General features: G+C 39.8%; 1 protein-coding gene across 2 annotated transcripts in view; it reads left to right on the top strand.

Annotated features, from left to right (window-relative positions):
• The first annotated feature begins 462 nt into the window (after window positions 1–462).
• The window catches only part of SV2C (synaptic vesicle glycoprotein 2C), a 108,895-nt gene continuing 85,399 nt past the window's right edge, over window positions 463–23,958 (top strand). For both annotated transcript variants that reach the window (XM_017808065.1, XM_017808064.1), the window contains exon 1: window positions 463–626. The gene's annotated coding sequence lies outside the window, so the exon portion shown is untranslated. The remainder of the gene's footprint in view (window positions 627–23,958) is intronic.

The raw sequence follows: 23,958 nt of genomic DNA, 5'->3' as shown, positions 1-23,958 counted from the left end.
CATGTGGAGCGCAGACAGCTGTACACTGTTGCCGCAAAGTGTTCACAGCCCGCTCCCTGGGACAAGAGTAAGGAGGGATGCAGTGATCTCCGGGTGTTCATCGGGCCTGTTGCAACCTGTTCTGAAACAAGCAATTTCATATTCTCTCCCTTGTCCTCACCTCTCATAAAACACTATCTTCTGAAATAAAGTGCATGCGTGAGAGTCACTATTTTTATTTTTCTCTTCTAGGGGGAAAAAGAGCCCTGTTGTACGGAGGCTTCCTAGCCTTGCCTGCGGCGGGGGGGTGGTTCCGTGCCTCCCCTCCTCCGGCTCCGGCCGCTGCGTGCGGCGGGGATCGCCCTCCCCGCACCCCACGCCTCCGGTTATTGATGGTGGCGGCCGCCGCCCGCCCCGCGCCTCCTGCCGCGCCCGCCCGCTCCCCCTCTCTCCCCGGCACTGCCGCAGAGGCTCCACCGCAACGCGAAGCCCACACAGCCGCTCCGGTCCGCCCCTTCTCTGGTCTGTCACGCTCGGCGGCTCCTCCGGGAGGCTCCTCGCTCCCTCCCGCAGCCCCACGCCGCGAGAAGGAGGCAGCGGCAACGGCAGCGGAGGGAAGTGCCGCGGCTCTCCGCTGCCTGCCCCCGGTAAGTGATGCTCCGGGCACTCGGGCTGCCGCGGCTGCTTCCCCGCAACTTTTCCTTTTCCTTTTTTTTTTTTCCCCTTCTTTTTTGCATGCTTGATTTCAACTTTTCCACGTAACTTAACAAGGGGCTTGCTCACCGGGGGGCGCGGGGGCAAAGCTTTCTTCGGGGCAGGTCGAGCGCTGGACGGGAGCGCGGGGTTCCCCTTCATCTCCGCGGTGAGCGTGAGCAGTTTGTGCTCGGCTGCTGCTCACTCCAGCTCCATCCAGATCTCGCTCGCTCTTTGCACAGAGAGAGCAGGTTGCACAGATCCGAAGAGGTGTGAGCGTCTAATCTCTGCTTTAGAAGCTGACTGGCATATTAAAGCTGGCAGAACTTTTGCACGCTAGGGGAGCAAAAACAAGGGGTGTCGAGGTTCGCAGACTCCAGATGCTTGAAGAAAACAAGTTTGCAGATGTCCTAGCAGTAAGGATGGTGAGGAAAATCAAAGGTACACAAAGGTTGTCAATTCCAGCTCCTCAAGGAACCAACACTTTCTAAGATCTGTTAAGAAGGGAACAGGCAGGGTTTCATACCTTGCAACAGAAAAGGAAGGGGAAAAAAAAAAGGAACGAATGAAAGAAAGAAAACAAATTTAAGGCTTTTTGAAAACACCGTTGCTTTTGTCACTGTGGGTTTCCTTCAAGGATTGTAGCTCACACTGACTGCGTTGGGAGAATAGTTTAGCATTCGTGACCCGTGACGGGGAACGGGGGACTCCCTCTCCTGCAGCTTCAGGAGAGGACTTTTCCAAAACACACCAAGTTCCTGCTTTGCGGGGTGCTTTGGGAATTTAGGTCCCGAGACGCCTCCGATAGTATATGGGGAGGGGAGTGTGGAGAAGTCACAGTCAAGAAAAGTATAATCCAAGTCCCAGGGTTAGGAAGAGCTGTGGGATGGTGAGTTCTTTTGAGGCAACCCCCGCCTCATTTAAACAGTGTTGCAGGGTAGAGGAGGCATAGGAGCTGGTCTGGCAGTGCTGAGGGGAGGCAGGACACCGCAGGGACTGGAGGGCTGGGTAACATGGAGGTAATTGAACATGGAGGTCACTGATTAGTCTTGGGACCCTAATCCTGCAAAGCAGTGTGGATGCAGTGTGAGTAGGGGGCGAGGGTGGGAGCTGAGTCATGCTCGCTGGGGCGGCCATGGCACATCTGTAGAGAAAGGAGGGGGCTGAGGAAAGAAGGAAGAAATAAGGAAGAAGCACATAAAGACAGGTGGAGAGAAGGAAGAACGTCTCATGGAAAGATGCTGAGATCACCCAAAGGCTCCCCTGTGATTGACGGTATCCTTCTCTCCTTTCTGTAAAGGATTAGGACGCTGATGAGTGTATCTCTGATGTAGGGGGGGCTGGATTGCAACACAAGAGAAACCTATTCAGATAAACACACTTGGTACTGCTGGTACTTCGGCTGCATTGCACTGCAGTGCAGGGAGCTAAGAGCAACTTCTGCCTTAGGAGAGAGAGGGAGCTGCTGAATTGAACTGTAAAGGTGGCACAAACAATGCCAAAAATTACTGCTTCACAAGGGAATTGCAGATAGAACTGGAAGTAGAGCTGTAAGAAGAAATTAGAAGGACCTTCCTGATGAATTTACAATTAACGAAGAGGGGTTTTAGAAAAAAAAGAAAACAACACTCAGACCAAATAAAGGTCTCTGATTAGATTCATTGTAAATAGTATACTTCTGTTGGAAGTTGTTTTCCTCCAAGTGCTCCATGTGAAAGAGTCTCATTTTAACTGTGCCATATATCCTCCCAAATAGAAGTTTTACAGTGATTGTTCTTTTCATGGACTGAAGTGAGAACAAAAACTACCATTTTGCTGTTTTGTTCAATATTCATAGTTTTCCCTGTAACTGATCTTTTATTCAGTATTTTTGTAGAGAACAAGGCACCATGGTAAACCAGAGACCCCATTCTTTCCCTCTCACCTAGAATTTTCTGCAATTTACCTAAATTTTCTTTAGTGTTTTGGTGGGGTTTTTTATCTGTTTCCACAATGTGGAAGCTAGAAGAATTGGTTTTCTGTATTACAAAAAATGCAGAATCCACCAAGAAAAAGCCATAGTAAATTCCAAGTGCAATTTTATTTAAATTTTATTTAAATTTGGAGGAAGGCTTTTCATAGGCCAAATATTTAGAAAAAAGACAGTCTGTCAGTTAAGACTATTGACACACATCGAGCCTTCAAACATCTTGAAATGCTACTTGAAGAAAAAGAAGAAACAATCAAGTAATGCCTTCATTTCTGAAGCTGTATTCCTACTGCTTTTTCAATAAAGATGACTCTGAATATCAGTGGCACAGACTAGACACAGACTTTCTCTGATGGCAACTTGATGTTAAATTACATGTCACTGCTTTCTGGAAAAATAGATTTGAATTTGACCAAATGAGATAAAATCAACTGTTTTCAGATTTTATACCTGAGAAATCTAATTTATTTTCAATAATAAAGAAAAAGTGTTAGTCAGTTCTGAGCAACATGCAAGAAAGATGTTTGCAACAAAGGAAAATCACATGAAGAATTGTTATGTTTGCAAAATATGATGTTACCTCAGGTGATAACATGAAACCTATAATTCAGTTTGTGTCTGCATGAGCGCATAAGATTGTGTAAGTTGCTTACAGTAATGGAAGATTTCAAATTAGTTTTTTTAAATTGTGTGTTCCAAAGCACAGAGGATAAGTATTTATTCACACTGGTTCTGATCATTCTATTAAAATCAGTGTGAATTGAATTGTAGGTTTCAATGGGAACTGGAGTGAGCACAGCTATATAATAATTAAGGGACTTTGGTTAGGGGTTTTTTGCTGTTTTTGTTGTTTTGTTTTGTTGTTGCTTTTTTTATTTGTAAAAGTACATTAATAAAGATATTTTGCATTCTCAGTCATATAAAAGTTGTTTTAACATCACAGGCAGATCACTTGGGCTGTATATTGCTCTGAATCCTTGAAACCATATGCGTCACAGGATGCATATCAATGAATGTTTAAACAAAAGCTCATCAATTAGATTAGATGTGTTTGCAAACCTGTGATAGGGAACCCACAGCTGCTACCACCACTTTTGTATTATGTAGTGCATAACATTTTCCTATCAAAACAGAATGGCATCCCTTATAAAATGATTTAGAGGACTAGATTTACAACTTGTCTTCTTTTAAGTGTTTGTAAGCAGTATAATGGAAAAAATTAATTGGAATTGTGCTCAAAGTATTGACACTGGGAAGAAACTGTAGTTAAATTTCTCTTTTAAATTAACAGACTGTTTCAGTTTTGAATTAAATATTATATATTCTCTAGTATCTATGTTAAAAAACATGGTGGGCCTTTTTTTCCTTAAAACAATGGCTGAAAACCTAAAAAGCTTTTATTCATCTTTGATTTTGTGTATTGCTACATGTGCTTCTAGAGACAGTTTAAACATGCAGAGTACCTATTCTTGTGTAAATATATATGATGCAGGTCAGTGATACATTAGTCATGTTTTTTTTCAAATTACCATTGTTATGTCAACAAAAGATAAATGAGTTGGATTAAATATAATCAAATGCAGATTTTTTTTGCATGACTATGATTGAAGCTGTTGTCCTCTTGTTAAAAAAGAAAGGGCGTAATGCAACACCGAGCACATCCTTTCCTTCTCTGTGGTTCCAGCTCTCAGTCATTTTCGCACCCAGAGAGGCTAATAGAAGTTTAAATGTTGCATACACAATGAATGAAATTGCTTAAAGCTAAAGTGTAATACACTGTAATACAATTAAGATATTATTAGCATCTTTTCATTTTTAAGACTAAATTCTTACCTCTGTTTATCTGTATTTCTGCTGACCAACTGCTGACAGTAAAGACTTGCCATGCGTCAACAAAATGATTAGGTGGGCATTTCATCCACATATTTCTAATTGAACTAAAGATGAACCATATTAAAAATAGAAACGACATCTACCACATATTATAGCTGGTTCAGTGCACAAGGCATATAGCTTTATATTGATCTGGGACTCATGAAAAATATGGTGTTGTTGTAGCTTCATGTTTCCTTGCCAGCTGAAATGTTTGGTTTTTTTGGTTTTTAGTTTGTTTTTTTTGTTTGTTTTTTTTTGTTTTGTTTGTTTGTTTGTTGTTGTTGTTGTTGTTTGGATTTTTTTAAGATAAAGCAGCATCCCTGTATCTGTCTCTCTCTGCAGGTTATCTTTGTGGTCATGGCTGTGTGGGTCTAGTTATGTACTTTGTTCTAAAATGGTAATCTGTGTCTCACAAGCGTGTCTTGAATTTTGACTGAATATCCATGTTTCAATTAATACAGTTGGTAGCAGCATTAAAAGCATCCTGCAGGATTTTTTCCCCCTTTAGTGATCATTTGAAGGTTTGTGTATGAAAAAGCTTCATGAAATACATCATGAATACTAATTATTTAATCACTATTTTACCATTTAACCATGGTAACCATGGAATGGAGAGATGACTTTGCTTATAGCAGCTTATAGGGCCTCTGGGTCTTTAAATGGCACCATATTCATTCCCTGTAGAGCTGGAGGATAAACTTCCCTTTCTGAAAGTGTAGCAGTGCTTACCCCAAGAAGGTGGTTTCAGAAACTGGATCCACCACCCCCACTTCCCTTGATGATGTGTAGGTTTTGCTTTTATCTGGGAATCCCAGCCATTGCTGCAGCCTTAAAAATGAAGTGGTACTGTACTGTTCTAAGGCTGAGAAATGAGCAGAACTGTCCATGAGCCAGCAGTGTGCTCTTGTGGCCAAGAATGTCAATATTATCCTGGAGTGCCTTAGGAAGAGCATTGCCAGCAGATTGTGAGAAGTGATCCTTCCCCCCTATTCAGCCTCAGTGAGGCCACATCTGGAGTACTGTGTTCAGTTCTAGTTTTAAGAGAGACATGGAACCCCTGGATTGGGTCCAGCAGAGGGCTACAAAGATGATTAGGGGACAGGAGCACCTCTCTTACAAGGAGAGGCTGAGAGAGTTGGGCCTGTTCAGTCTGGAGAAGAGATGGCTGAACATCAGTGTCTATTAGTACCTGAAGGGGCGGTGCCAAGAGGATGGATCCAGGCTCTTCTTGGTGGTGCTGAACTGTAGGAAAAGAGGCAATGGGCAGAAACTGCTGCACAAGAAGATCCATCTGAATATGAGGAAGAACTTCTTTATTATGTGTGTGACCATGAACAGGAACAGATTTCCCAGAGAGGTTGTGGAGTCTCCCTCACTGGAGGTATTCAAGAACTGTCTGGACACAATCCTGTGCCACGTTCTCTAGGATGAATCTGCTTGAGCTGGGAGGTTGGATCAGATGACCAACTGTGGTCCCTTCCAACTTGACTCATTCTGTGATTCTGTGGTTCCAGTTGGAAGTCACTGCTCTCTATCATGTAGCTTTGTGTTGTTTCTTTTTTATCTCTGTGGATTCTTTAAATTCTGCCTTTTGGACAGCTGATGGTATAAAAACGCTGTCTATAATAATGGGGTAAAGTATTTATTTCCATTAAAAAGAAATGAACTTGAAAATTCCATCACAAAATATATCCAAGTACCAAACAATAAAGATAAGATCATCAATGTATTTTTCTATTTCCTGATCATGCTGAAAGCTCTCTGCAATGTACTTAGGATATCTTCCTTGTACAGACATGAAGGCCTAGATACTAACTGGCATTTCCCATTTTAACTCTCAAGCAAACAGAGTAAATTTCTTGGTACAGAGTATGAAAGGTCCTATAGTGGTGGCTTGTTAGTGCTTCTTGAGGGAATTTATGGAACTGTGAATGTTCTTCATAACTCATATGAGGCCGATCCTGAAAGAAAAGGTAAGACCAAGGATTGCCGTGGTCTCCTATGAGTTTAGAAAATGTATATTCTTGATGTTACAGTGCAAATTTATCAGTTTTTACTGAGTTATTTTTGACCTGATTTTGATCAACAAGTCAAAAGAAGATAATTCTAAATGCATTAAATGAAGGTACCAAATATTAACATTTCACGTATCTTGCTCTCCTGCTTTTCATATCAGCACATAGCTGTGCAATTTATGTTGGCTTTTCTTTGGGGTAGTATTCTTGGTGTCTAGACATCACTTCTTGTGAGCAGAATCACTGATTCACTTCCTGTGTAGCTGGTGCACAGTCTGCCACTGACACTAGATTCACTTACCCTTTGAACATCCTTTCTCAGCATGTATGCAGTGCCTCAGCTTCAAACAACTCAACTTTATTTCCTGTCAGCTTTGTTAAATAAATCAAATTCTGGAAATAGAGAGAGCATTAGATGAAAATGCACTTAGTGATGTAAGACACATAACTAAAAACCTCCTTACTGTGCCTGGAAATTTTGCAAGGATGATCTGTTGGGGGGAGGGGGTAGGAAAAAAAAGAAAAAAAGGAGTACTAGGGCTCGTGGGAGTCTCCGCTATGCAGATGTAATCTGTTCTTTTCCTTGGTATGCCATCTCATCACTGGCTGCAGTATACTGCAGACATAATGAAGATGTTTAAAATAGCTACTTTCTGTTGCAGTCTAGTACACCAATATGATGCTCTAAATGAACTACAGACATGCTTGAGATTATCCTACAGTGTGAATCATGATGCTTATAGATTGTCCTCCATTCATCTTCCTTGAGGTTGTATACCTCCCTCATAAAATCTTATAAAGTTTAGAAAAGTATAACTTCACCTTTAAAGATAAAAAATGTATTTTCTGTATGTACCTTTTAATGCTTTTGTAGACTCTACATTCGCCTATTGAAAAGGCAGTCTCTATGGGTGACAGCAAGCATACACTTACAAGTTTGTTCTTTGCTGTTCTAAACTAACAAATGGATTCCTAAGTTTAACATATTTCATAGGGCTTTCTAAGTTGGGTAGGCCGAGATTGTTGTAGCAATTGGGAAAACTGGAAAAACATTTCCGTTAGTCTTTGATAATTTCTTTAGTCCATTTCCCTGGAATACTAATTCCTTTCCAATGCTCTTCTTGCCTTCAAATGAAATCCTGAAAAGAAAAAAAGGAACAACTTGGACATGGAGATGTGAGGATGCTTTTCCTAAAAATCATTAAAAGGTGGTATAAATCTATATGGTTAGACACCATATAGAAACATCTAGCAGTTGCCTACTTAAATGAATTAAATTTTGCTTAATTTTTGTCTCTTCAGATGAAATTCCATATTCAGTTCACATCTGAACTTGGGAGAGTCTCAGTCCTTATTAATTGCAAAGGTCTTAAAAGTTTTGCTTAATACATGATATTAAGGATCTGAGCCATCTTCTGCTCCATAAATGAACTCCTTAAACTTTGAATATCTAAATAGATACATTTAGGCCCATGTTTATAATCATTCTCACTGGAAGACATATTCCAGTTGAATGCAGTAAACACCTGTATTCAAAATATAATTAAGATACCAGTTCTTGTACACCTTGAACCAATCACAAACTCCCAGACATTAAAAGATAATGGCATCATGATAGTTCTGTGTATTTGCTTATAAAAATTAGAAGGCAGGAAAGGAAAAAAACCTCTAAACAATTGGTCAAACACATCTTAAGAAATAGTTGTTTAGAAAATGAGTGTTAATTAACTAAAACGAGTTATTTTTAGGTTCTATATTGAACAGAGCAAAACTTGCTCCTACCTTAAGAATTTTAGCAGCAAAATCCGAATTAATAAAACATAAACATCTCATGTGGTATTTACTGGAATTACGTCTTGGCTATCCACTGTCTGTCCCTGACAATGTCTGTCCATAGGAGCTGTCCAAGATGGGACACTACTCATTAGTAGTCTGGAAGCAACCTTAATGCCTCAGTCCTGGACACCTTACCTCCTCAAGACAGTTTTGGGTGAAATGCTGCTTGTTTTGGACTAACTTCATTTGTAGGAATAAGGAGACACTGGAAATTCTATTTCAGTCACATTTGTTCAATGGTTAAAACAATGAGCACACTGCTGCCATTCTACTTAATCATTTAGCAGACAGGAATACTGTTTCTTCCTAGGAAAGAAGTTATTTCTCAGAACAGGTTATCACTGGAGAAATTGCTCGCTAATTTCTGTATTACAGTAACAAATGAATATGGAGACTCCCTGTTCCCTAGTCCAAAGGAAGAAAATACATTTTCCAGTATCTGGAAAACTATTGCAAACCAACTTCTTTGAATTATGTTGACTGCTCTCTAAAGTAGATTTTGTTCATAGAAATCACCAAAGAGTCATTTTATTGTGTATATTTCCTGAAATATTAGCAACTCAAGGGTATGACCTGAAATGTGCATAACATTCCACTTGGTTTTTTAAGGGATGAGTGTTGTTGTGGCAGGGATAGGAATAAAATGTTTCCTAAATAGGCTTCTCTAGGCTTCTCTGTGTTTGCTCCAGGTACAGTTTTCCAGAATAGAACAACTACAGTTACCAACCTGTGAAGAAAGACACTGCCAGACTGCCAGTCTAGCAAGCGGTTGGGGCATACAATGCTTAAGGAGGGGCTGTGTGTTTGCTCAGCTGGGAAGAGAAGGCCAAAGGAAGATAGGCAAATCTAATTGCTGTCTTCCATCATCTAATGAATGATTAGTACGAAGATGGAGTCAGGAAACAGAACGGAAATTTGAATAAGACAAAGGAAAAAATTCTGTGTGGGTATTGAAGTACCGGAGTTGATGCACGGGAATGCTGTGGACATCTCTGTCTTTGGATATGGACTTGGTTCTGAGCAACCTGATCCAATTTTGAGGCTAACCTGGCTTTCAGCAGAAGTAGAGTAGATCTCCAGAAATTCCTTCACACTTTCATTTTTCTTTACTGATATAAGAGACTACTGGTATAAAACCCATATATTACTAGAAGTTAATAAATCCTCTAATTTAGTATCCCTCCTCTGTGAGCCCTTCTACTCACATCAGAATAGTATCTGCCTAAGATCAGGGCTTCTTTTTACAGTTGTATACAAATTCAGAAGATGCACAACTGGGAGTGAAGAATTTACAATTTGAGAGGAAATTTGATTACTAACAGCAAAATACTCCATCCTGTTAATCTGTATTCTATAAATTTTCTCTTATTTGGCTAGAAATTCTTGTACTGGCACAGACTGAGATGCAAAATCTAGATGATAATCTTAATCAAAAAATGAGTTCAGCTGATAAATGACGTTATTTGTTCTACGGTTAAAAGACCAAATTGTAGAACTGCAGAATAATATAATTATCTATTTATTTATGGAGATGTTGTAGCTTATAGTGGCCATGATTTAACTGTCCAGATACTTTACTCTTCTTAGGGAACTGTACTTTGGAATACATGGGGAGAATCTGAATAGAAATTACCAGACTTCATAGTAAAATACAGTTATTCTAAGATGAAAACAATATATTGAATAAGTCTCCTCACATGAGATCAGAAATCATGAAGACTGTAGTTTGAGGTTTTTTTACCAGCCTAAGTTGCTTTGTGCTAGTGGTTGCTCATGAGATAGAAAGTTTACTTGCAGTATCCAAGTTCACATCCGACAGCCATAGTTAATTCTTTCCTTCTCTGAAAAATGCATAAGGGTTTTTGCATCCGGGGCTAAATGGTTTTCCCCGATTGTAGTGGCACAAGAAGTTTGGCATATTTTCTTTCAGATTTTCTTATATGGTTAATTTTAGAAATAATGCAATCAGATGCATTAGTTAATTTTCACCAACATTCACTTTTACTAGCTCTATGGCCAGTGTTGTACAGAAGTAGATTGTGAGAATTAAAAACAAGAAATGTCATTTCCAAAGAAACATCTAGTGGAGATGTTCCCCGTATATGTACACATACACATTTACATACACAAACATATATATACGTAATATATGTAATCTTGTTTATTGCTATAGGGTTGTTTACATGGATTTTTTTACTCAAGAGAATAGATTCTTGCAGAAGAAGGTCTCTTGGCTGATAAATTGGAAGTCCTGTGGCAAGTAAGTGTTGACAAAGTCTCTGCCAGCAGATTGGTAGGAAATAGAGCTAAATTATTGATTAAAAATTTTCAGTCAAATGTTGATGATTCTTTATTGAATATAATGTGATTTAGGTCAATTTTATTTGTGGTTATAAGGTAGAGAAGTATTTTTCCCTAGATGTGAGAAGCTCTTTTATATTGTACCTCTTATGTGTGAAATAAATGGAAGCCTTTATGTATGTCTGTGTTTCAATATGTAGGAATAGGAATGAGCTACAGGTTCCAGTACACCGCACTCCTCCACTCCTGTGATTGGGAAAATAAATTTCTGTGAGAAGTATCATAATGTCTGCGCAGAAGTATTCTTTTATTGGCTGAATTTTATGCTAGCAATTTTCTTTAAATTATTGCTTTTTTTAGAACATTAAATAAACTTGAATTCATCTTTATTTAATATTCTGAAATACTGGAAGTGGTAATTCTGTGATGTCTTCTGTCTTTGATTATTTTAGTAAGGTATGTTTTTAATTAGGAAGATATTTTTAATCAACAAAAGTTTTTGAGAAAGTGGATGGCATAACTGGAATAGAATTGATACAAAAGGAACCATTGCTGTACACCATAAAGGATCCTAAACATGTAGAGGTTTTTAAAAAGATCTAGGAAAATGTTAAAAATACTATTAAGAAAAACACCTGTTACCTGCTGATCTAACAGTGCTACAACAGCATAGAACACAAGGGTTATGTACTGAGTGTGTGAACTGTACCACTGAAAGCTGTGGAGAGGTCAGGAGAGCAAGAGCACATGCAGTGGACAGAAAAGATATACAGATTCAAATTCCTGGAAATTTTTTTAAATTAAAACCTGAATTTCCTTAATGAGAAGGTCCCTTGCTTTAATGGTGCAAGCACTGAATGTTGCATCAATTGTACAATTTGCAAAACTGTTTTCAATGAAACCAATGCCCACACATTCAAGGAACTAAGCACTTAATCAATATGATGTATATCCTGAAGCCACCACAGTGTGATACTTTTAAAACTCTAATTGTGAGCCATAATCAAGAACTAATTGGCTGATGAAGCAAGAATTTCTTTTCTAAAATTGCTTTACTTATTAAATTTAAAAATTTATGACATCTGGGGTTTTTTCTTTTTTTTTCTCTAGAAAAAGAAAATTATTTTTAGACCATGTCTGCTATGGTATACTGGGCCTTAATTTGGACTTAATTTGCTGTTTATTTGGCCAGCTTTGGACCTATACCTCTACACACACATGAGTGGGTTGCTCCTTCTTATACTCTCTTCAGATTTCCCAACCATGGAGTAGTCAAGAGACCTGCTTGGAGTATAACACTAAGTTCCTTCATTAGTCAGCTGGCACTGGTGGCATACAGATCATTTTCTGTCTTTGAACCAAAAATATAATCTGATTTGAGTCATCCAGGGCTTCCACTGTGGGTGAGTAAGGGAGGGGTCTTAATGTTTCTTTCGAATAAAAAAAAAAGGAATAATAATAGACCAAGTCTGAAGAGGAGAAAAATGGAAATTCTTATAAATGCCTATTAGTAATGCAAAACATTTAAATAGTGCATGCCCAAGCATGAAGGTAAATGAGAAGCCACTGGAGGAGCCATCCAAGTGCAAATAGTGGTTCTTCAACATGGTCTGTGAGTGTGTGTATTTGAGGTGCTAATAAGGGTATGATCCATGTCGTCTGTGGCATTCAAGGGATGTTATTGATGTGGCATTGCTTCCCTGATTCACTAACAGTAGCAATATCTTCAGTTAAACAAAAAGCACATGTGAACATGTACCACTATAGTGGCTTTTGTACTTGATTACCTGTTGAAGAACCATGATTGGTTTTGTTTGAGGGCAGTATCAGTAAAGAGCCAGGGTGCAAAAGAAAGATAATGATTAACCTGTTGAAGACAGAAATTCAAAGGAAATTACTTCAGAACACAGCCAGGCTGGGTTGCTACCTTATTGACTTTTGCACTGTCAGAGAGTAAGAACACTGTTGCTATAAGTCTAGCAAAGCTAAAACTAAGTTGGTGACAAACTTAAGCAATTCTTATCTCTTGGAGAATGTATGTCTTTTAGGGATTGAACCAGTGTGAGTTTTGGCTTCAGGAAATTGCCCGATACTTTTTTATTTTGTAATATGTACTCTTAATATATTTTTTGCCTTTCCAACTACCAGATTTAAATATTGACAATATTCCACATTTTAAAACGTGGAAATAACTTGAAAAATTAAATAAGGTGTCTGTGTACACTCTCTTTTAATGGATTGATTTATTAAATTATACCGAACTGTGGGAACTAGAAGAAAACCATTAATATGACTGTCCATATTGCTGTAACAAACAAGTAACACTTTTAGCCAATAGGAAGGAGAGATTTTTTCATTATTAAGCAGCTATTACTGATTTTGGATCTTTTTTCCCCCCATGTTTTTATTCCAGTTACTTTTAATGGAAACCCTTCTAATGTGAACCAAGAAAGCAGAGGAATTCATGCATTCATTCTTAGCAGCTGGCAGAGGTACTTGTTATCTACCCTTCAGAACTATGAGGTTAAGTTTTTCTCAGTGTGCTCCACACCAAAGACTCAACCAAATTTTTGACACCACCCTCTCCAGAAAATGTCTAATAGCTCTTACTCTGGTCTTTATATATGACAGAATAGATCCTGCTACAATAGTATTTCTAATATGCTATTTGAATAGCAGCACAGGAAATCAAACCCATGGCCCCCAGTACAGCAGTGTCACAGAGATCCTGCTGTTTCAGCCTTTGTCCTTTTAGGGGTTTCTTTCAATGACATTTTTCTCATTGAGTATTCATTCACTATTTAAAAAATGCTGAACTGCTATAAATTCATAATCCCAGTCAATGTTAGAAGTTGTACAGAATTTTGACTTGTTTCTTATGTATTTTTAGCATGCACTCCTAGCAAACTGAAGATAATCATTTTATAAAAGGTGGTACCTGTTCACTCCAAATCTCACTGGCTTCAGTGCAAGCATTTTAATTAATTCTGATCTAGTCCTAAGCATTCATCCTTTAACGCTCCTTGCAAAAAGCTTTTCAGACTTGAGGGTAGCATTGCTGCTCCATGTGGCAGAACATAAAAATGAGATCACAGATGGGTAACAGAGGCTTGATGCTCAAAAGGGCAGTTCAGTAGCTGAAATGCGGTGTGTGTTCTCCTTGCCAGAAAGGAGAAATAAGCCAATGGCTATTTGTAGACTACATTCACCACACATGTCAAAAGTGAGGTTTCTACTAGACACTGTGGTAACAGCTATAGTCAGTGATTGCTAATGAAAAATACTTCCACATTTTCCAGTGCGTATCTTTGGCTATTTCTGGTGCTCTTCCAGATCATAGTTTTGGTCCCAACAGGCTTCCTATTTTTGGTTATACGATTCTGTATGCATTAAACAGTTTTCAAACTTTTGATGTTTAGAGATGCCTTCAGATCTTTCAGTGAAGGGAAGAACCTATGTTTTAAGAATTTCAGCCTGCTGACAGTAGTCTCACTGTCAGCTTTTAGTGAGGTTTCATGGTCCTAAGGGTAGTCTGCAAAGCAGGTACATACCCTCATTGTCTGTGAGAATCCTGAGTGACCAAACAGACCTTGTTTGCCCCGATGAGTCTCACCAGGACCCCTCCCACAAGCACCCTCTGCCTGCTGGTTCAGGACCTCTTGTTAAGCTCAGGCTTCAGCCTTTGTGAGAGCTTCCAGAGAGTAGCAACCATGAGAGTGCTCCAGGAGGGAAGAGAAGACAGAATCTGAGAGGGACCACAGTGTAGCCAGGGCAGTGCCTTCACTGATAAAGCAAGGCATGGTCCTCAGACAGAGTGTACAGAGATAGTGAGAGCAACAATTTGTCATCAACACTCTGATGCTCATCAGACAAGGTGGGGCAGTGTTACTCCAAGATCAGTCAGGAAAATCCAGTCCGGGATTCAAAACCAACATGGGATAGGAGACAGAAACCCTACAGAGAAGCTCAGGCAGATGTGGGTTGGCCATATCTGAGCTCAAAAGGGAAGCTGAGCTCAGATCCCTTCCAGGATCTGAGTGCCTGGAAGGGGTCCCAGGTGAGGCTGGGCAGGTGGTTTAGACCTACTGAGGCACTTGGAGCCCTCACAGTCAATTAAAACTCTACAAGAGAGGAAGGACAATCAATTTCAAAGCAGGGAACCTCAGCAAGATGGTAAAGTTCACTGGTGAGTGTCAAGCATTTCAAGAACCAGACTAAGAATTAGGCTAAGAATAAGCTGGAATACTGACCATCTCAGTGAACCAGAGAATTGTCCATGTTCATAAAGTGTACACAGAAAAAAGGCTGCCAGGTGCCTTTCTGCTTTAAAATAAAACAGAAAATGTTTTGTATGACAGGATTTACTTCTTAGACGTTTCATCTCACCACACCATTTTGCTGTGCAAATTCAAACACAAGGAACAAAACATTTTTTCATATTGGCAGGTGGAAGCTTTTCATATTGGCTGCAGGAAGCTTACTGGAATTGAAAAAAAATATTTACCAGCTCTTCTATCTTCATTTTGCTGCCTTTTCTGTGCTTTCAATGGCAGAGCGCTGCGCTTATTCAGTTGTGCCATCCACTTCTACATATTCTACCCAAGGGAAGAAAGACACACTGAGGTAGTGCTCAGATTGCATAATGTACTCTGAGATACAGATAAATCCTGTTTTGTCAGAATCTAAGTTACTGAATCTGAAAAAGTAGGGACTGCTGCATTTTTAGCACAGACTCTTCATAGGCCCATTATTTTCATCTCTTTTCGTGATACCTTCTCACCCACGTTATCAAACCTACAAAATAAAGACTTAAACAGTTTAGTGAACCAAGCAGCAATGTAAAACATAAACTGCTAAAATATTAAATTTGTGTTCTAATGGGAGCCATACACCTGCAGGCACTTAGATTAATTTACTTGAGGAGAGAAGTTTTCTTACGCTTGCTGAAAAACTGCAGATCATAATCATGGCCAGTCTTCGCGAATGAAGATTTGGGAAAGGTCTTTACCCACATTTGTTACAAGCACGCTGGTGATACAGGGCTTTGCAAATGCGGGTAAGGCCTTCAAGCTTGCGCAGTGGATTTTTTAGGTGAGACACAGCGTGCGCTGAACTGAGCCCACCCTTTAATCCTAAGGTTCATCTGCCGGGGCCAAGCGAGCTTGGACGGTGGCAGCGAGGTCCTCAGGACGTAGGTTTGTTTAGAGTGACCTTCTCTTAGATGGATTGCCTTACAGGGCCGACGAGCTCCATCTGCCCGGGGGGCACATATGCACTGAAGATGTGTTGTCATCATATGATGCAGTTTGAATGTAGCTAAAGCATGAGTTTATGGTAATCTTTACAAAGTCTTTTTTTTCCAGTGTGGAATAATATTATGTAAACAATTTGTACAACAAAAGTCAGTGCAACCTTAAAAAAGTGCAGTCAGGTTTTTATCGGCAGCTTTGTATTTGGGGAGGTTAGACCACTCGTGATTTCCTTTCTTACCTAGTTAAGGCCTGGTAGACAATGAGTCAGCCATAATTGTGAAAAAAGTAATTTCCATCTGAAGCTGTGACATTTTCCCCCAGGGAGATGGAAGATTTTATGAGTGTGCAGAATCACTTTTTTTAGTGCTGCAGAACTGGCACTTTATTTGAATATCAGATTCCATAATCTTTAATAGCTCAGGCATATTTGAAGTGGAGCAATACATTTCTGTGATCACAGGCCTCTAGTAAAAACACTGCACAGTGCACAGCACAGGAAACAGTCCTAGGAAAATCCTAAAGTAATGGGATGACATAGTAAAGTACATCATTTGGAATATCCACAGTGTAGATTTTTTCAGCCAAATAATTTAGAATCTACTCTGTTCTTTAAGAAGAATAGAGAAAATGTGGATGTAAAAACAAATCACTTTTCAAGAAGAAATCTAGCAGTCTTGGTTGCACTCATACAAAAGAGAAAATAATGTAGGACTGCAGGCTACTTCCAAAGAAATCTGTACATTACCCTCCTCTTTCCTTCATATGAGATGCCAAGATGTTTGGAGAGAGATCATAAACTTTTAATTATTTCAGAATGAAAAATAAAGTAAAACTATATAAGGTTTTTAAGTTCAATCCCTATTTAAACTTGTAGGAATTTTTTTTTTGCTATTTATAAATCTATTTTGAAAACACTGAAAATATGTTTTGCCTAGGTATCTGTTATCTGCATATTGCCAGGCTGTTTTTCTTACTGCACTCTATGGATGCTTTTTCTGTCATTTTTGATTATAGCTGAGTTCCCATATTGATGAATTTCAATGTCACAGACTCTGAAAGTCATTGTTATTTCTTATGTGCAAGTATACTTTTTATCAACTTTGTTATGGTCTTATTCTGTGTAATGATCTGTACCTAACACAACTTTTACTTCTGTAGTTATGCAGCTTTCTATTTTTAGTTCAGATTTTTCTGAGTTGTTTTACTCTCAGATGTAGTAATTTTATGGAAAAATACAGTTCAAAGAGCAATATGTTGAAATTACGGAATACTAATTTAAAGACATATTTTGATGCCTGCCTATGTCAAGATGGGCAAGTGACCTAACTGTAGAAGCCACCTCTCTTCTACAGTCCACTGAGGTGTCCCTTACACTCCCTCTTGTTTTCCAGTCTTGATTCTAAACCTTTTTTGTTTTCTGTGGAAGATATATTTGTACACTGACATATCCATCACTTCATGCTTAATTTTCATTTATAAAAAAAAGAGCTCTTCATTTAATGTAGGAGAATGGATTTGTTTTTTTTAATGTGTTGGAATGATAGAGTAATTTGGCTGGAGAAGGACCTCTGGAGGCCATCTAATCTCAGACCTGGACTTAAGTAGCTCAGTCTTGTCTAGTTGTGTTTTGAATACCTCCCAGGCTGGGATCCCTAGGGCTCATCTCTGTAGCCATGCAGGTCTGGAGCCTTACTGTGAAGAATTTCTTCCTTGGAACTGGTGGGAATTTCCCTTGCTGCAGCTTGCAGCTGTTTCCTCTTTTCCTTTTGTTTTTTACCTCTGGAAAAGGGCCTGTCCCCATTTATAGTCCCTAATTAGATGATGGGAGATGGTGAATGGATTCTTCCCTAAGCCTTCTCTGAAGACTGGGCAAAAATGGTACCCTCTCCTTGTCCATCATGCTCATCTAACAACCCGGTGATCCTCTCCATCTCCAGATTGCCACTGTCTTGTTTAGACTGTGATGGTGGTGAGGTGCATGAAGTAGCATGTGGTAGTTGGTATGGCTACACAGTTAGAGGGGAAAAACTCCATCCAGCCAATGGGCAGCATTCCTTCTAAAGTGACCCAGCTGTCATGGTAGAACATGTTTGTCCTGTTATTCACCTAGTCTCTCAGGTCCATGACTGCAGACTTAAAGCAGTCTAAACTGTGTGAGTATTCATTTAGTTCAAAGAATATAATTGCCATCTTAATTGCATTTTGGTGTAACCAGATTTATGAGAGGTGGCATGAATACACCTCTTTATTAAAATAGTTGTTCATTCCCTTCATTGTTTTCTAGCACCTGTGGGATAACAAACAAACCAGTCTATGCCACTCTTATGGTTTGACCTTGGCCAAACCACTGTATCACTTCTCTCCTCAGCTGGACAAGGGAGAGAATATATAATGAAAGTCCCACAGGTTGAGATAAGGACAGGGAGGCATCACTCAGCAATTACTGTCATGGACAAAATGGACTTGACTTGGTGATATTTAATTAATTTATTGCAAATAAAATCAGAGTATGATGATGAGAAACAAAAATAAATAGTAAAACACCTTCCTTTCAACCCTCCCTTCTTCACAGATACAACTTCACTCACAGTTTCAGCTACCTGTTTCCCCTTTTGCAGGTGGATAGGGACTGGGGGTTTTAGTCAATTCATCATATGTTGTCCCTGCTGCTCCTTCCTTCTCAGCAGGAGGGCTCCTCACACTCTTCCCCTGCTCTAGTGTGGGGACTCTCCCATGGGAGACGGTCCTCCATGAACCTCTTTAACATGAGTCCTTCCCACATCCTGCAGTCCTTCACAAACTACTCCAGCATGGTTCTCCCACAGGGTCCCAATCCTGCTGTAAACCTCTTCCAGTGTTGGTTCTTCTCTCCATAGGGCCACAAGTCCTGCCAGAAGACCTGTAGATGGGTATCTGCTTCACCATGGACCTCCACGGGCTGCAGGACAGCCTGCCTTACCATGGTCTTCACCGTGGGCTGCAGGGGAATCTCTGCTCTGGTGCAAGGAGCACCTCCTTCTCCTTCTTCTGCACTGACCTTGGTGTCTGCAGACCTGTTCCACTCACATGTTCTCAATCCTCTCTCCAGCTGCAGCTGTGCAGTTTTCTTCCCCCCGCTTCTTAAATATATTGTCCCATCAGTGTTATTGTCATTGCTGATGGGCTCAGCTTTAGCCAGAGGTAGGTCCATCTTGCAGTTGACTGGCATTGGTTCTTTTGGACATGGGGGAAGCTTCTGGAAGCTTCTCACAGAAGTCAACACTGTAGCTGTTCTGTTACCAAAACCTTTCCATGCAAACCCAATACACCCACCAAGCACAAGTATTTCTTTTTTGTCTGAACTTGTGATTTTTTTCTGCCCAGAGTTAGTTGTTGCTAATGATTTATTACTAAACACTAAGTATAGCTGATTCCAACAGACCACATGACATCATGCTCATTATAAAAAGTAGGGGGAAGAAGGAGGAATGAGGAGGATGTTTGAAGTGATGACATTTCTCTTCCCCAGTAACTGTTACGTGCAATGGGGCCCTGTTAGCCTGGGGATGGCTGAAGACCTGCCTGCCCATGGGAAGCAGTGAATTAATTCCTTGTTTTGCTTTGCTTTTGTGCATGGGTTTTGCTTTCCCTATTAAACTCTGTTTATCTCAACCTACGAGTTTTCTGGCTTTTACCCTACTGATTCTCTCCCTGATCCTGCCGGTAGGGGAGTGAGCAAGTGGCTGTGTGGTGCTTGGTTACTGGCTGGGGTTAAACTACACTGATGTAGTAGGGGGAACAAGCAGGAGTGTGCAGTCATAGGGCTTTGATGTTATTGCAATTGCAGAGACATGGTGGGACAGCTCACGTGACTGGCACATTGTCAGGAAGGGCTACATGCTGCTTAGGAAAGACAGACCAAGGGGGCACAGTGGTTGTCTTCTAAATGCTTGGAATGTATTGAACTCTGGGAGGAGTGGCTGATACCCCAGAGGGCTGTGCAGCCCTTCAGAAGGACCTCAACAGATTGTAGAGATGGGCAGAAAGGAACTGTCTGAAATTCAAATGCAGAGTCCTGCAGCCAGGAAAAAATAACTCCAGGCACAAGTACAATTTGTGAGCTGAGATGAAGGAAAGCAGCTCTGCAGAGAATGACCTGGGGGTCCTGGTGGACAACAAACTGTCCATGAGCCACTGGTGCGCCATTGTGGCCAGGAAGGCCAGAGGTATCCTGGAGTGCATTAAGAAGAGCATTGCCAACAGATCGAAAGCGATGGTCCTGCCACTCTCTTCAGCCTTGGTGAGGCCTCATCTGGAGTGTTGTGTCCAGTTCTGGGCTCCTCATGACAAGAGAGACACGGAGCTCCTGGAGCGAGTTCAGCAGAGGGCTACAAAGGGGATTAAGGGACTGGAACATTTACTGATGGAACTGGGCCTCTTTAGCCTGGAGATGACTGAGAGGGGATCTCATAAATATATATCTGTATCTGAAGATGCAGTACCAGGAGGATGGAGCCAGGCTCCTCTCAGTGGTGCTGAGCAATAGGACAAGAGGCAAGGGTCAGAAACCGATGCACAGAAAGTTCCACCTGAATACGAAGAAGAACTTTTTTACTGTGCAGGTGACCATACATTGGAACGGATTTCCCAGAGAGGTTGTGGAGTCTCCCTCACTGGAGATATTCAAGAACCACCTGAATGCAATCCTGTGCCACGTTCTCTAGGATGACCCTGCTTGAACTGGAAGGTTTGACCAGATGCCCCACTGTGGTCCCTTCCAACCTTAACCATTACATGATTCTGTGATTTAATTACATACCTAAAATATTAATTATACATGCATATTAAAAGAGTTATACATAGCTTAACCTATATACCTTTTTTTTTTAAGCTAGAATCACTGGTGTATTTCATGTTTTCCACTCAGGCTCATTTAATTTTAATATTCTCCTGGAATTATTCCACTTTTCCCCCTGCTTTTTAGGTCAAATTGATGAATGCTCAGTTTCTTCTCAGATTTCCATAACTGAAACAGTCCCTCACCAGAAAAGCTTACTAAGTCATTCTTGCTCTTAGTATTTATCTATTTTCACAACATATTTTGATAAGGACTTTGGCTGAAGTTCAGTGGGAAAATGGGCTTTCACTCACAAAAATCACTGGATATAGTTCATCACTGTTTGCTCAAGAGAGGCAGTCTTTCACTGAAGGAGAAGCAGGTCCACATGAGTGCTTGGGATTCTTATATCTACCACCAGTCTGCTGTCAAGCTTGTGAAACAAAACAATAAAATTGAAGTAGCAGGTTCAGCAGTTTCCATACTGAAAAGGGAGGAAACCAAAACATTTAGGAAATGAGAACTATGGAATTCTAAAAAAGGATTTATTTTTTCCCAACTTTTCACATCCTGTTACAAACAACAAAAAGTAACAGATGTTAAAGAAAAAATAGTATGTGCTTTGAGTGAATAGCAAAGTGCCTGGAAGGCAGTATGGATTAAAAAAAACAGGATCTTGAAGTACCTTTCGACATTGTGCCAAGAAATCAGTGCTTTCTTACCAAGGTTTATTGACTGCAACAGCTGATCCCCCATGAGGAGGCCACTATAAACCAGCATCAGAGAAAGATGGAAGTGGCAGAGCTGAGAATAGTCTTGGGATTTTCATTCTGCAGGTGTGGGGATGATGTACTCCAGAAGAAAGACAGCAGAAAGGGAATCTGATTCTTCTCAGAAAGTTTTTCCCAGTGGGATCTGAGACTGTAACCCTCTATTTCCTCCTAAAATGTATAGAACACTTGCCCTTTTTATTTCAGGAAGAAAAGAAAGATGCTTAATTCCAGCTCATAATACAGCTTGCTCTATAAGATGTCCTTCAACCTTACCGAGTTCTCCAAAGCTCCAGCGCTATTCTGTGGCATCTGTCAGTCTAGTATTTGTACAGTAGCTGTTTCATAGTACCTTCACAGATTTGTGCAAAGCAGTTTCAGAAATGGCTGCTTCAGTGGTTGAGGCTTGTCCTACTGCATTTGCAGACTTTATTCCTTGGAGACTTTCTACAATGCCTTGTTTTTTCTAACTTTTCTTCCAGGGTAGGACTCTTGGCCATTTTTCTTAGAACTTCACTTCAGTCTAACTTCAGTTAAAAAGCATTTTTCTGTATGCCTATCCCCTGGTTTCTATCTGTCTTCTTCATTGGGAGGGGAATTATTTTTCTGCCTACTTTTGACATTGAGCCATTCATGACAGCTGATGGGCCTTTACTTTCAGAGAAGACTCTTATCTGTTTTCTGTACAGCAGCAAACCTGACCACGGCAGATACAAGACAGAAATTGTTGGGGGGTGTGGTTTTGGTGGTGGTTTTTTTTGTTTGCCAGTATTGTGCAATGAAAACTTGCTTGTGCAACTGCTTTGTGCTGTTCCCTCATGACATGCAGAATGATTGTTTTCACTGTGATTCTGACAACTGAAAAGTACAAAACATATTGGAAACATGTATCCTAAAGAAAAAAGGGAATTTTCCAGAGAAGTAGATATGAGAAGAGGGATAGCTCTTGGCTCGAGAGGGAAATACAATTTTCTTTTACTGAGGCAGCCTTAAAAGTGCAGAGATATATTTAAATATGTTTGGTTAAAAGTAAAGTTTTAAAAATAATGAAATTTCAACTTTTCTAAGATTTGTGTAGTCACTGTTGGTAGTGTGGGTACAGTCTGAAATCTCATTAACTTTTACTGAATAGACATAGTTTATGTCATCCAGTCTGGATGAAATTTCTTCTTGCTTGATTCTTGTCAATACTTATTGAATAAGCTGATGCATTTCAGTAACAACCAGTCAACACAAATTCTGGAAATGCTCATTTAAGGAGTCCACAGGAAGCATGGTAGAATATTCAAAGTGCAAATTAAAAGCACAATATTGGAGGAACATTCCAATCAGCCTTCCTTGTCTTTAATGAGAATGAATTTTTTAGTATTTGCAAGGTAAAAACAACATGTAGAAATTTTAAGAAGTTAGATAGTGAAGAGACATATTGCAAAACTGACAAAAGCAATCAAAACTCTAGTATTTACATACAATAAGCCAAAATAAGTAACAAGCGTTGGACTAAAAAAAACCAAACAAACTCAGTAATACTTATTTTCTTTGAATGTGCTGCTCTCTGTTATTAGTTTACTCTGTGAAAGACAGCAAGAAATTTCAAACTATGTCCTGTGTTTTGTTCAGTCGCCTTTTTCTAGAAAATAAGCTTTTATTAAAAAAAAATTGAAGGAAAGGAGCACTGTACTGTAGAGTCTTTACAGTTTTGCTGCTATAATTTAATTAGTTGATATGGCTATTTCAGTTTTGTAACATTATCTAACCTTAGTGTTGGGGGTGCATTGAGCTGAGTCTAATTCTAAGGAATTAGATGTTATAACAACCCGAGAGTAGATAATGTCTTCCCTTGCTGTCAGTAATAGAGCTATTTTGTAGGTCAAGAGAAAATGTGAAGAAAGCTTAATAGGAGAAGGTGAACCATAGATGAATCTTCAGTCCAGACTGTGACCTTAGGTGCAACTGTGGATCAGAGGAGTTTAGAAGACTGAGTGTATCTGAATGACAATCAGCTGAATTAGACATGTCTATGTCACTGTTAGAAGGATGGTGGTCCTCATAAAACTTACGAGCATTGTGGCACCCTTCTTCAGGATATTCTTTGAAAGATATTTAGAGCATAGAAGTAATGTAAGGTAGGACTAATATAGTGGAAGTAAAAAGCGAGAATATCCCACCTCCTAACTTTGCACCTATAGTTTTCTACTCTGGCTCCTTCAGAGAATTAATTTTTACAATATTACTGAATTTTTATAACAGGCCATTCAGCTAAGATTTCCTGATTTTCACTGGACAGAATTTATAGTTTTTGTCCTGCATATGCATTTGGTCTGACTTCACTGTAGTATTAGATTTTTGGTTTGTACTATTTTAAGCAGAGCCTTTGCAGACCCTGGTTTCATGCTTATATATCCAGCTCTAAGTGAGGAAGAATTAGGTCTGTAATCAAAAGCACAGTAAG

This window comes from Lepidothrix coronata, unplaced genomic scaffold (assembly GCF_001604755.1).
Source record: "Lepidothrix coronata isolate B3197 unplaced genomic scaffold, Lepidothrix_coronata-1.0 Scaffold22, whole genome shotgun sequence".
NCBI lineage: Eukaryota > Metazoa > Chordata > Aves > Passeriformes > Pipridae > Lepidothrix > Lepidothrix coronata.
This window is presented reverse-complemented; position numbering and strand designations above follow the sequence as displayed.